Source organism: Oncorhynchus clarkii, chromosome 7 (assembly GCF_045791955.1).
Source record: "Oncorhynchus clarkii lewisi isolate Uvic-CL-2024 chromosome 7, UVic_Ocla_1.0, whole genome shotgun sequence".
Lineage (NCBI taxonomy): Eukaryota > Metazoa > Chordata > Actinopteri > Salmoniformes > Salmonidae > Oncorhynchus > Oncorhynchus clarkii.
The window spans coordinates 38756143-38770554 of NC_092153.1; positions in this window are offsets into that span (position 1 = coordinate 38756143).

The window sequence follows — 14412 nt, forward strand, 5'->3', positions numbered from 1 at the left end:
TATGAAGCCACTGAATAAGATCTGGTGCAACCAATTACCTTCAGAAGTCACATAATTAGTTAGACTGCCCACATGTGGACTTTATTTAAGTGTCACATGATCTGTCACAAGATTTCTGTATATACAGTTGAAGTCGGAAGGTTGGGGTCATCAAAACTTGTTTTTCAACCATTCCACAAATTTCTTGTAAAGTTTTAGTTTTGGCAAATTGTTTACAGACAGACTATTTCACTTATAATTCACGGTATCACAATTCCAGTGGGTCAGAAGTTTACATACATTAAGTTGACTGGGCCTTTAAACAGCTTGGAAAATCCAGAAAAGAATGTCATGGCTTTAGAAGCTTCTGATAGGCTAATTGCCATCATTTGATCCAAATGGAAGTGTACCTGTGGATTTATTTCAAGTTCTACCTTCAAACTCAGTTCCTCTTTGCTTGACATCATGGGAAAATCTAAAGAAATCAGCTAAAACAAGGAGAGGAGAACAACCCGGTAGATGGATACACAGCCTGCAAAACTGCGAACAGATATTTTTTTCTATAATTTTACCCCTATCTTGTGATATCCAATTGGTAGTTACAGTCTTGTCCCATTGCTGCAACTTCCCTACAGGCTCTGAAGAGGCAAAGGTCGAGAGCCATGCGTCCGCCGAAAACATGACACTGCCAAGCCGCACTGCTTCTTGACACACTGCTAGCTTAACCAATGTGTCGGAGGAAACACCATCCAGCTGGCTGAGGGGTCAGCTTGCAGGCGCATGGCCCGCCACAAGGAGTCGATAGAGCACAATGGGACAAGGAAATCCCGGCTGGCCAAACCCTCATCTAACCCCGACGACGCTGGGCCAATTGTGCACAGCCTCATGGGTCTCCCGGTCATGTGACAAAGCCTGGGATCGAACCCGGATCTGTAGTGATGCCTCAAGCACAGCGATGCAGTGGCTTAGACCTCTGTGTCACCCGGGAGGCCAAAGCAGTTATTAATTTACGATAATTCAGTTAATTATCAGTTAATTCTTACATTAATTCAGGCTTTCGTTCATTTAGTCATTTATGAACATTTGAACCATCTTGGCCATGTTCTGTTATAATCTCCACCCGGCACAGCCAGAAGACGACTGGCCAACCCACATAGCTGGGTTCCTCTCTAGGTTTCTTCCTAGGTTTTGGCCTTTCTAGGGAGTTTTTCCTAGCCACCGTGCTTCTACACCTGCATTGCTTGCTGTTTGGGGTTTTAGGCTGGGTTTCTGTACAGCACTTTGAGATATCAGCTGATGTACGAAGGGCTATATAAATGAATTTGATTTGATTTGATTTAAACCTCCTGTGCAGCTAGTAAATATGTGAGTAGCCAGGTAGCCAATAGCCTACTAAATAAATATAGGCTATTTTTGTAGCCCATAGCCTATTTGATTCTGTGAATTGTTTATAATTCAACTAAACTATTTAATTATCAAAACCAGATTGAATATGTTATGTCGATTTGTTATGTCGGCCATAGACTTTCATTTGGTAAGAAGGCTAATTAGAAGGCTCTTTTTCAAAGCGATTTGAGTTGAATGTGCCGCATCGCATTGTGAAAATAAGATAGACCTATCGTTCTTAATTCATGGCATGGTTTCATTTTATCCAAACGTTGAATAGACATGTAGACAAATGAATTAATGCAGGGAATGGAATAGCCCAATAGCTTACTACTCTGGAGTCATAAAAACACAGAAATAAATTGATGTTATTTGACTTGTCACGGATCGTCTCTCGTAACAATTCTATGTGGGTTGGTTGGGACTTGTATAGTGCTTTACAAGGACCCAAAGTCGCTTTACAATTATAGAAGTGAAACAGGAAAAACAGCAAAACAGTAGTAAAAACAAACATCAGACTAAACGAAACATGAATAAAGAGAGGGGTGGGCTCAAAGAAGGGAAAGAGTGTGGTATATGGGGAGGGTAGGGTAGAGATTTCGATACGAACCCAGTTTAGGGTAAGGGGCGGGGGAGAGATTGGGGTTAGGATACAAACCCGGTTTAGGGTAAGGGGCGGGATTGGGTTTAAGTACAGAGCTGAAGTAATTGGGTCACGACGGAAAGTAATAGGAAACAACAGGCAAAGACAGTACCCAGATACAAAATCTGTGCCCAGATACAAAATACTCAAAATGTAAGTTTGGAGGTTGGCCCACAGACATTTAACAAATGTATATGAAAGTTCCAAGTACATTCCTAATAAGTATACGGTGCTGCTAAAAAGAGGTGAAATGGCCTTAAACACTTACTACTTAACTTCTGCTTATTAACTTCTATTATTGATAGTTCTTCAGTTACTAATAGTTTCTACATAACCTGGAAAATTCCTCACACTTGATATCCATATTTACCTACTCCATATGAACTATCCATGTGTTATTACTGCCTTCTTATCTGGTATCTCTTGTGTTTTTTATTATCTTTTCATGATCTATATTATTTATATTTCTTACTGCACTATTGGGAAAGAGCTCGCGAGTAAGAATTTCACTGTTATTACACCTGTTGTATCCTGTGCACTGTGCACGTGAATAAATCGTCTTGAATATTCTTACCTGGTTGTTGTCGTCTTATTTCCCTGTTGCTTCCTGTTACTTTCCATAACGAAAATGGTCATGTGGAATCAGGATTGGGAATCAAGAGATTTGCAGACAAGGCAGAGAAAGGCCCAGGGTTGGGTGGTTAGTGATGGATTGTTTTATGTGAATGGGAAAGAGGACTTGGAGTACTTTTTCTACTGTCCTAAATCGTTGCATTTATCTGTGTTACAGTGCAGCCAAATCATTGATGTGTGAATGGGGGTGGGGAAGAGGAGTTCATTTAAAAAAACAGGACTTTGGTGAGAAAGAACAACTCTGCAATCATCAATTCGATCTGTTATCCAATTGAAACCAAAGAGGTTCCACATATCACTCACTCATGGGTGCTGTCAAATGAAACTTTGGCTAAAACGGAACAAATTCAGAAAACTGACATTTGGCCAAATTATTAACAATTTCAACACACTAAGAAGTGGAACCAAGAAGGATATTATTTCCCCAATATCTTTTCTCATTTACTCCCTTTTCCACATAGGTATTTAGAAGGTATAGAGTCATATAACATTGAGAATGAAAAAAAAAATGTTTTGGGCGTACTAAAAAAAGTAATTATATCATGTAATAACCTTCTCCAGGTTCCCCCTATCTTCTTGTAGTGTTCCCCCTTTCCTCTCCTCCTCCTTTCCTGATCTCTGCCATTATATCTCTGACGGCATGCTGTCCCAGGCAAGCCTCCTGTCACATGAAATAAATTGCCTTCACTCTGAATGGGTCAAAACAACACAGAGATGTCATTATTTTTGCTGCAATTGATCATACCTGGGGAGAAAAAAGTCAATAGTTTCTATAATTGCAATGTCCCCAGCCACATCAGAGGCACATATGAGTGCTTTTTATTTCATATCTTTCATTTCATGCTTCTATTTTCATAGAGATAGGAGTCATGTTGAGAGGTATGCTAAAGAGAGAAACTGGCCAGGCATGAGGTTAACCTGTATCTAAATAACATCATTAATAATCTTGATTTGCAACTATTACTATTTGTAGAATACTTGTTTTCTATATCTTCCAAGCAGGAATTGAATGTTCACTAAGTAGGTCTATCAAAGACCCAAAGATGATAAATCACAAATTTGTTGCGAAACCACTAACATTTCAAAGCTATCACTCCACTGACTATCACTGGCTATCACTCCAAGTCTAACCTTGCAAGACGCCTGATCTTGTGAGCTTACATGAATAGTTCATGTAAGCTTGTGAGGGGGCTACCTGAAATCTAGGCTTAGTGCCCAATTTCCACAACACAATCATTTGTGTAGCCATGGTAGGTTCGCCCTCATGTGAGAGCTAGCAAGCAGGCTAGGTAGTGCTAGGTATCAACAGCCAATCCAGTAGGGGCTTTCTCCAATTTTGGTTTTGTTCTGTTCTGTTGACACTCCCTAGCCCATGCTCGCATCGCCCAACGGTCCCCCCGTCTGCTTCACTTCCCTCCATTGAAAATTGAAAATTAATGAGGCTCTGTTTCATCACCCAACATGTTATGTGGAAATGGATTGTAACTCATGCCATGGGATGTGGATGACGACGATTCTCATTATTTTATGAGGATATAAATGATGATTGACACCATGCCTATTTATTTTTTATTTCTGTGCCTAAATGTCATTGATGAATCCTTGTAGTGGCCATATCAAGCTGTGAATAACAAAAGTGAACATCTTAAAAGGAAACTGAACCCACTTGGAGTTTGATGGAATAGGTAAAAGAAAATAGCAGTGCTGTGTCAAGAACACTCTGATGCGATAGCAACAATGAATGACACGTTTTCATTAAACATTTTATAAGTAAGTAAATTCATACAATTTCATTCTTCCACTGAAGGAAATAGTCTGGACAGAAACCTGGTCGTTATGGATGCTGGCTAGTCGTTCATTCTAAAGATTCTATTGGTAATGTTGTTAGGGAAATCAATTCTAACAAAATATGGTTGCTGCTAGCTAAACTAGCTAAACTGCTAATGTTAGTAGTTTTTGTTCATATTTACTTGTACATTGCCATTTATTGTGCATCCCATGTCCCATGTTGCCTGGGGCGGTGTCTTCAGGAACAACCATTCTGCTCCTCTTCACTGCTGGAGTGGCACTGGTGCTGATGTTGGTGCTGTTTGCCAGGATGTTGCTCCATCTCTTTCTGTCCCTGTAATTTGGCCTCCAAAAGCACTGTAGAGAACTCTCGCTTTTATGTCCACTCACAGACATGATCCGCCTTGCCTCAGGCCCTGCGTCCAACAGCTTCGGCACAAGGGTGCTGCAGAGGCAATGTCTGGTGTACACGTTGTTGTCTGACCCTCTGCATATTCTTGTTAACATAGTCACCAAATAATTTACACCCATAGACTCTCATGTGTACCTGGAACAACGACAGACAAAAAATAGCTAACTTAGTCCACTTGCTAACATTGTAGCTAGGCTATATAGGAATATGTGACCCGTTTCAGGAAAGTAGGCGTATGTCGCGAGTCACTACTTCACAGGAGAGCCGTTCGAAGGTAAACTTTTTTTTCAAAAATCAATATAGTTTTTGGGGCCAGAAATGCCTTCTCAAACATGTGCACTTTCATGTGCCTTAATAACAAACTTGTATGCCATCTGTAAATACAAATACAATTGTTAAATTACAAGCATAGTTGGTTAAGCCACAGAAAAAGCAGCAACCTTCCCGCTAGCCATGATTGGCTGAGATAATGAGTGGGTTGGACATGCCGAGAGATGAGTTTGGATTGGTCTGCCATATAGCACGGTTCGGTTTATTTTAGCTGGTCAGTATGTCTAGGAAACCTGTCTAAAGAGGCTTTTTTTATGTATCGCGTAGTAAAACTTGTGCAAGTATCCATTTCAATAGAAATGCACTGCAACAACTGTTTCAAAGCACTCTCGTCTGAGAGTGCCAGAGCGCAGAATAACTGATGAATTTACAAACACTCAACACCGGTTCAATATGACCGGTATCAGTAAATGATGTAAAAAAAAAAAGCTGAACTAAATTGTTGCCAGGAGCATAGTTAGTCACCAACGCTTTGGATAACATGAAAACAGCCTAACCAGCTCTGCTAGGGTGAGTAAAATGGTCAGAGTATCAAGGCAAGACCCAAATGTATACACAAGAGGCAGATGTTTGGAGTCTTACAACATTTATTTATCCAAAGGGGTTGGTAAGAGAATGGTATTTTACAGGCAAAAGGTCAAAACCAGATCAGAATCCAGGAGGTACAGAGTGGCTCATGGTCAAGGCAGGCAGAATGGTCAGGCAGGCAGGTACAAAGTTCAGAAACAGCCAAGGGTCAAAACCCAGAGGACTAGAAAAAGGACAATGCAAAAAGCAGGAGAACGGGAAAACCGCTGGTTGACTTGGAAACATACAAGACAAACTGCCACAGAGAGACAGGAAACAGAGGGATAAATACACTGGGGAAAATATGCGACACCTGGAGGGGGTGGAGACAATCACAAGGACAGGTGAAACAGATCAGTGTGTGACACAGAGTTTGGGTGAGGGCTAAAGCTTAAGAGGATTCTTGTGGCATTGCACACGGTCAGTGTGAACCAGATTGACTTGACACAACAACGGACTAGCAAGCTGTACAAACAAAACAGAAACGACACAGGACATCTTATTTAATGAAAGGGGTTGCAGTCTGCCATGAAGCATTCATCCATGTATACGGGTGGAATCAAGTTAGCCAGGTGTGTCTGATGGTGATTTCCGCTTCTATTAATAATGCCAAAATATTTGTATCTGGAATTTGTCTTTCAGCATCAGTAGAACACGCCTGAGTCTTATCCACCAGTCATACAAGGAGAATGGTCTTATGCCTCCCATCAAAAAGAGAGCTGGCCCAAGCAAGCACAGGTTACACCTGAAGCATGAGGACTTTCAGTGAGTTGTGAACTTCATCAACAACTACGCAGAGGATAGTGCAATAGTTTTACCAGGACGCCACCCAGGACACAAACACTTTGGTGGAAAGCTGCTGCCATCCCATGTGGCAAAAAAGCAGTGTGTCATCTCTACAAGGAATTGATGACAACACTTGGTATGTAAAGCAAAAACAACAAGATTTGATTATACTGTCATTTTTGGGGGGTTATTTCCTGTTTTACTGCTTTGATGCTCTGGAGCCTGGTGTTGTTATTGCCAAGGAGCGTTCGAACTCAGCCGGGACCAGGTTTCAGCTGCTGTGCAATGCTGACATCCTTCCTCCCATAGATGGTCTGCCTGTACAAGCACCACCTGGACTGGACACAGCTAGACAAACTATATTTTTTAGACAAGATCAGGGAGTTTTGCGATGAAGAGGCTATGGATATCACATGCCCTGCACCAAAGTCAAGGGCAGGACAGAAACAGGCTCTCCGAATATAGATTCCCTTGTTCATGCGTGGTTCGGACAGACCAGTCATCAGCACTATCTGCAGTGCCTCTATTCAAATGACTCTCTTCTAAAACATATGTTGCTGCTACTATTTTTTTTTATCCTGCTGCTCAGCCACTTTAGCCCTGATTGTATGCATATAACTACCTCATCTATCACTGATATTATTGTTCTTGTACATACTGTATATTATTTGATTTATATTGACACTACTATATATCTATTTCTGATATTGCTATTATGCAATTAACCATTTGGTTGTACCGTTTACACCTTCTGTAGAGACCCATCCACTTGGCAATATGTGGCTGGGGGTTATAGCATTTCTTTCACATAACCCATCAATTTAGACAAGTGTTTCTGGGTAAGCGTCATCTAATATTTAGAAAATATTTGTATCTGGACACTTTCTGTTTACCTGGAATTTTTCGTTAATGTAGGCTACTACTTTTACCACTTTTAGTCTTAATCTTTACTACACTACTCACTGTTTAGCACATGACCTAACATGTGAATCCTTAAGAGGGTGTGACCAATGCTGAATGGGTGTAGACAAAGAAGAGCTCTCCGGTAGCTACCAAAACAGTCAAAGGCCATTTTCTCAAACATGTATCAACTTTCAAAGCAGAATTAATTTCCCCCGTGTGCCTCAAATGCAGTGTATGATATACAATTTTGTAGCTCCAAGTCTCTACTTTTATCAAATATAAAAATAAATATAAAACACAATTTCAAATGTTACTACATAAAGACCTATTTGAGCTGGTCGGTCACATATGGTCGAGTACAAACAATCCAGTTATGCTCTCCGTAAGGAAATCAAGCAGGCAAAATGTACAGAGACAAAGTGGAGTGACACCCCAGTATCTCTACTTGCACATTCATCTTCTGCACATCTACCATTCCAGTGTTTAATTGCTATATTGTAATTTTTTCGCCACCATGGCCCATTTATTGCCTTACCTCCCTTATCCTACCTCATTTGCACACACTGTATATAGACTTTTTCTACTGTATTGACTGTATGTTTGTTTGTTCCATGTGTAACTCTGTGTTGTATGTGTCGAACTGCTTTGCTTTATCTTGGCCAGGTCGCAGTTGTAAATGAGAACTTGTTCTCAGCTAGCCTACCTGGTTAAATAAAGGTGAAATAAAATATGTGGCAGGGACTCAAGACAATCACGGATTATAAAGGGAAAACCAGCCACGTCTTGTCTTTCTCCCAGACAAGCTAAACACTTTTGATGTGGGCCACCACCGCTTCAGTAGACTGAGCTCTCATTCTCCGTGGCCGACGGGAGTAAGGAATTTAAGCGTGATAGTCCTCGCAAGGCTGTGTTGTGTCTTTGGCATCATTAAAAGTGAAGATTGTTATTTTATCAAATCAATTCTCTGTAATTATTATTACGTGATTAAACTAATCATGCAAATGTAATTAACAAGGAAGTCGGGGCACCAAGGAAAATCTTCAGATTACAAAGTTATAATTTTCCTAAAATAACTATTCAGATATTTTAATATCTGATGAATTAGTCTTAATTATTCGAAACATTCGAAACATTGTAAATGGTTGGTTATCTGCACGAACCCAGCCTTTACTATGAATCATTCATACACCAATTGTCTTTCATTTATTTATTAACTAAATAACCACAGAAATGCACAAACAAACAGATCTGTTACTAACAAATGACAGGGAAGATCAAAAAGTATCACTACACACAGTTGATAATTATATTAATTGAAATGCTAATCCTTTGCACATGAAGGCTCACTCATTCGGGAATAATTGCAATCAATATATATATATATATATATATATACAGTATTTACTTCCATGTGTCGTGATCTTTTCTGTTGGAATCCGGTCCGTCTGCTGGAGAGTCGGTTCATCCGTGTCTCTTTCTCTCTCTCTGCTTCCCTGAAGATCAAAGTCTTTTGTGGTTAGAATGGCTACTTCAGAGTTCCATTCAGAAATGTTCTCATAGTATAGTGTTTCGGCGGGTGTTGGTAATCGCATCCCAGGTTGACATAATTTCTAGCTGCAGACTAGTGAATCGTATCGAAGATTTGCTCTTATTCTGTAGGGATCGATAGTGTCAGAGTATAACCATTTCCAGCCATGTGGGCCAATTGTGTTTTACCTTTTATTTAACTAGGCAAGTCAGTTAACCTGTAGTGACGCCCAGCCCGTGAACGGGACCGTTATCATCATCTGACACTAATTAGCATAACGCAACGGACATAAATCTTCCTGGAAAATATTCCTATTCATGAAAATCACAAGTGAAATATATTGGAACACAGCTTAGCCTTTTGTTAATCACCCTGTCATCTCAAATTTAAAAAATATGCTTTTCAGCCAACGCTAGACAAGCATTTGTGTAAGTTTATCATAGCATAGCATTATGCCTTGCTTGCAGCCGGCAAACTTGTCACGGAAATCAGAAAAGCAATCAAATTAAATCGTTTACCTTTGATGAACTTCGGATGTTTTCACTCACGATACTCCCAGGTAGACAGCCAAAGTTGATTTTTTCCCAAAATATTATTTTTGTAGGCGAAATAGATCGTTGGTGTCTTCATGTTTGGCTGAGAAATCGCCCGGAAATTGCGGTCACCACAACTCCGAAAAATATTCCAAATTAGCTCCATAATATCGACAGAAACATGGCAAACGTTGTTTAGAATCCATCCTAAAGGTGTTTTTCTAATATCTATTCGATAATATATCAGTTAGGACAATTCGTTTTTCACTCTGACCGATTGGAGTAATGGCTACCTCTGTATTTTACGCGAGAATCTCTCTCGGAGCCACCATGTGACCACTTACGCAATGTGGCTGCCTACGGCTATTCTTCAACAGAAATGCGTAAAACTACGTCACAATGCTGTAGACACCTTGGGGAATATGTAGAAAGCGTAAGCTCGTTGATGGTACATTCACAGCTGAATAGGGAGTCATTGGAATGCAGCGCTTTCAAAACCTGGGGCACTTCCGGATTGGATTTTTCTTAGGCTTTCGCCTGCAACATCAGTTTTGTAGACTATCTTTACAGTTTTGGAAACGTTAGTGTTTTCTATCCAACGCTGTCAATTATATGCATATTCTAGCATATTTTCCTGACAAAATATCCCGTTTAAAACAGGATTTTTTTTTTTTTCCCAAGAATGAAAATACTGCCCCCTAACACCAAGAGGTTAAGAACAAATTCTTATTTTCAATGACAGCCTAGGAACAGTGGGTTAACTACCTGTTCAGGGGCAGAACGACAGATTTGTACCTTGTCAGCTCGGGGGTTGGAACTTGCAACCTTCTGGTTACTAGTCCAATGCTCTAACCACTAGGCTACCCTGCCGCCCCAAATGCTCCACGTGGTATGGTTAGGAATTCAAAACTATTCGCAATCACAGCTCACGCCGTGGGTTTGCTTAGTCTAAACTCAAACCTGTGCCCCTCAGTTTCCACCAAGGAACGCCGTGGTCTGAAAAATATTTTCTTCGGTGGGGCTTTTATTCATAACAGTAGAAAAGGTGGTTCTATGTCTGTGCCTGATCATACCTGTGCTCACGGGGGTGGGCCAATGACTTAGTTCAAATTTAAAGGGAATTACAATTCTCTCGCATTAAAGGTTTAACATTACATCATTTCACAAATAGTTTCATCTTTACTCATTCATTTGATACAATAATTACATGCAAACCTCATAACAGAGGCACCTGTATAAACAGAGTTAGGGTAATGGGGCTGTATTTTCTTTCATGAAGTCACAAACATGAAACAAAAGAGACCCAGTCGTATCTGGCTTCTCCACCGACTGTTTATACATTCTCCAAAATATGGATATTGTTCCAGTCTCAAATTCTGGATGTAGTAGAATTTGTCGGGAGTTGCTTTGTTCTACTATGGAACTCTCTCTCTCCATACTGCATGAAACGGGGGTAGAGTTTGACCTGAGAAAACAGAACCTGGGTGTAGGAGAGAGTGAGAAGCCATGATCTATCCCCAGAAAGGGCCACGTCATGACAGCTGCCAGCCCAGATGGCATCCCTAGCCGCGCCCTCAGAGCATGCGCAGACCAGCTGGCTGGAGTGTTTACGGACATATTCAATATCTCCCTATCCCAGTCTGTTGTCCCCACTTGCTTCAAGATTACCATCACTGATCCTGTGCTGCTGGTGCCATGGCCCATAGCAGTCTCTTTCTGCTGTAAAGCAGAGGCTTACTGAACAGGTGGTGCAGGTGATGGGGCATTTCCTGTGACAAAGGGCACAACGACGTCTCCCTACTGTGCCCTTTTTGCCCTGAGGCACATTCATGCCTGCAGAGATGAATCTGGGCAGGTGAACACCACTGGTTGGAGCAGAAGGGACAGAGGTAGAGGGGACAGAAGGTACTACAGTGGACTTGCTGTAGCTAGCAAGCTCCTGGATGAGCAGCTCTCGGAAGGCTAGCTGTGAGATGTGCGGCTGTCCACAGCTATTGGCCATTTCCTTCTGGAGGATGAAGGCATTCACCACAGCAATGTCAATGAAATGATAGAAAAATGTCTTGTACCATTTCATGGTCTTGTGGAGAACATTGTAGTATCCTATCAGTGCATGTGACAGGTCCACACCTTGTAGTCCTTCACAGCAGCTGGAATGGTGACATTTTTTGTGGTCCATGCCACGCTACCATCCTTCACATGCCTGACGACGTGATCGCCACTGAAGGACTTATGGATAGTTGTGCACATGACCACCTCTCTGGTATTCATCCACTTTACAAAGAGCAGGCCATCTTCCCGAATCCATCACATGGTACCCTGCTCAGAACGCTTAAGTATGTCACCTTTGTTTTTGGGAAGCCCACTCTGTTGGTCCAAATGGTGCCACAAGCCCACACATCTCGCTTCCTCAGCTCTGTAAACAGGGTAGGAAGTTGTGTAGATGTGTAGAAGTTGTCCACAAACAGTTTGTATCCCTTCCCCTGCAGTTGAAACTCCATAACGGAATCATAACTAAGTCCATTACCGGTAGAAAAACAGTTTTTCCCTTCATAAACAAAAAAATTGGAAGTGTAGGCACACACAGAATCAGCCAAAGCAAACCGTTTGTAACCCCATTTGGTTGGTTTGTTACGCATGTATTGCTTGATGCTGATTCTGGACTTTGAGGCTACCATCCTCTCATCGATGGACAGGTTCTGGGACGGCTGAAAATAGGTATTGCAGGCCTCAACAATGCTGGGGTAGAGAGGTTTGATTTTGCAGAGCCTATCAAACCTTGCTGTGCCTCTCTTCTTGTCATTCTCCCCATCAACTTCTGGGTCACTGTGAAGTGCCCGTGAGATAGTCAGAAACCTTTTAGAAGACAGGACAGTGGTGGGGAAAGGCAGTTGATAGAGAGCTGACATTTTCCAGTAGTCCCTCAGAGTTTTCAACTTCACCAGCCCCAACTTCACCAGCCCCATGAAAATGACCAGTGAAAGAAAGCAGAAAAGGTCTGACATGGAAATGGGCTTCCATGCCTCTTTCTTTCCTGCCTGCTTCTTAGCCCCGTACTTATTGGTGTTTGCCACCAGGGAATCAACAACAGACAAGGTGAAAAACAGTTGAAAAAGTTGAAGGGGGCTGTACTTTGCAGTCATGTCTAGTTGAGGTCCTGGCTGCCTTTTTGGTCTAAAAACTGGTGGAATTGGTTCCACATCATCTTCCAAACATTTAGTGCCAACGACCCTCTAGCCCTCTGTCTGCAGGTTTCTGTCTTCCCCACCTTCGCTGCTTTGTCACTGACTTCAAACCTCTAGATGGCAGGGTAGGTGTGGAATCCAGAGACAGCAGGGGTCCGGCTGGATGAACAAGCTTCAGAAGGGGATGGACACCTAGACATTGGTGGCGCATAATCAGAATCACTACCACTGTGGGGAAACCCACTATAAACCCACTATAATTGAAAAAAGAAAATTGCGTTTGAGCCCTGTATCAACACGTAAAATATACAAATGTATTATATAGAGTACAGGGAACATAATCATTATGTTAAAGTGCTGTTCCATTCCATGTTTATATAAAATACATTTATATATATATATATATATATATATATATATATATATAACACACACACACATACACAATGTATAGCCAATGTGTACCTTACACATTTCATTACATATTTCATTACTGATTATATTTTTATATATTGCAAATAAAATAAGAAAATCAAAAAAAAAATGTCAAATGAATAATATTTTATATTAATTTCAAACAACGACATTAGCATGAGAAGATTTTACCAGTCCAGCATGGCATCCTCTCCGTACAGAAACATGTATTCCGCCTGAGAGTCAAAACTTACTACGCTGAAAGATTAATCTTCCTGAATCAACTCCGTCTCGCTTTCAATTTCTTCTATAATTTCAGTTACATCTGTATATCTAGACTTTGTTTTAGCTTTTACTGATTTATTCACCATAATTTAAATATATAAAATTGCTGAAAATGCTCTTCACTATGTACTGCTTTGCATAACACTTGTGGCTCCGTCAAGTAGGATTTGCAATGGCGATTGATCCTCTTTTACGCCAGAGTTTAGGACAAAGGCTGGTCTTCGAACGTATAACCATTACATTTACCTCAGCTCATTGGCTATCTTCCAAGCTAGATTTCAAGATGATCAGTGGTCATTGGGCCAAAATACAGTTAATCAACAATAGACTGCTCCTACCATTGGTGCGCAATGAGGTCATTGATTGGTGTCTTCAAATCGGTTTGTTTCGGTCAATACGTTCCGGGAAAAGAGTCATCAAGTGTGATTGTGTTACTAACAAACAGAGGATTGCAATGAAACCAACCATGACTGGAAAAACGTGTGTTTAGTGTGTATATTTACCACAAATGTTTAGTCCAAAGTTGAATGAGACGTAAATCACGACGCAAGCGGTTTACAAATGTTTCGTGTTAGGCTATAAAAATGTATTTTATCAAACAAAACGTTCACTGTGGAGCTAGGACAATTGGCATTGCCACCAGAGGAATATTTTCAAAGGTAAGCAATTTATTTTATTGTTATTTCTGACTTTTGTGACTCTAATGCTTGGTTGGAAAATGCTTGTAATACTTTGATAGCTGGGTGCTCTCTATCGATTGCCTAGCATAGCATTATGTCCAGCTAGCAGCAGGAAGCTTGGTCACGAAAATCAGAAAAGCAATCAAGTTAACCGTTAATAGGGACGCATAGGAACGCAGAGGTTTCTAAATAAGAGTCACTTCCTGATTGGATTTTTCTCAGGCTTTCACCTGCAATATCAGTTTCTGTTATACTCACAGACAATATTTTTGCAGTTTAGGAAACTTTAGAGTGTTTTCTATCATAAGCTGTCAATTATATGCATATTCTATTATCTATTAAAAATAGCCCGTTTACTTT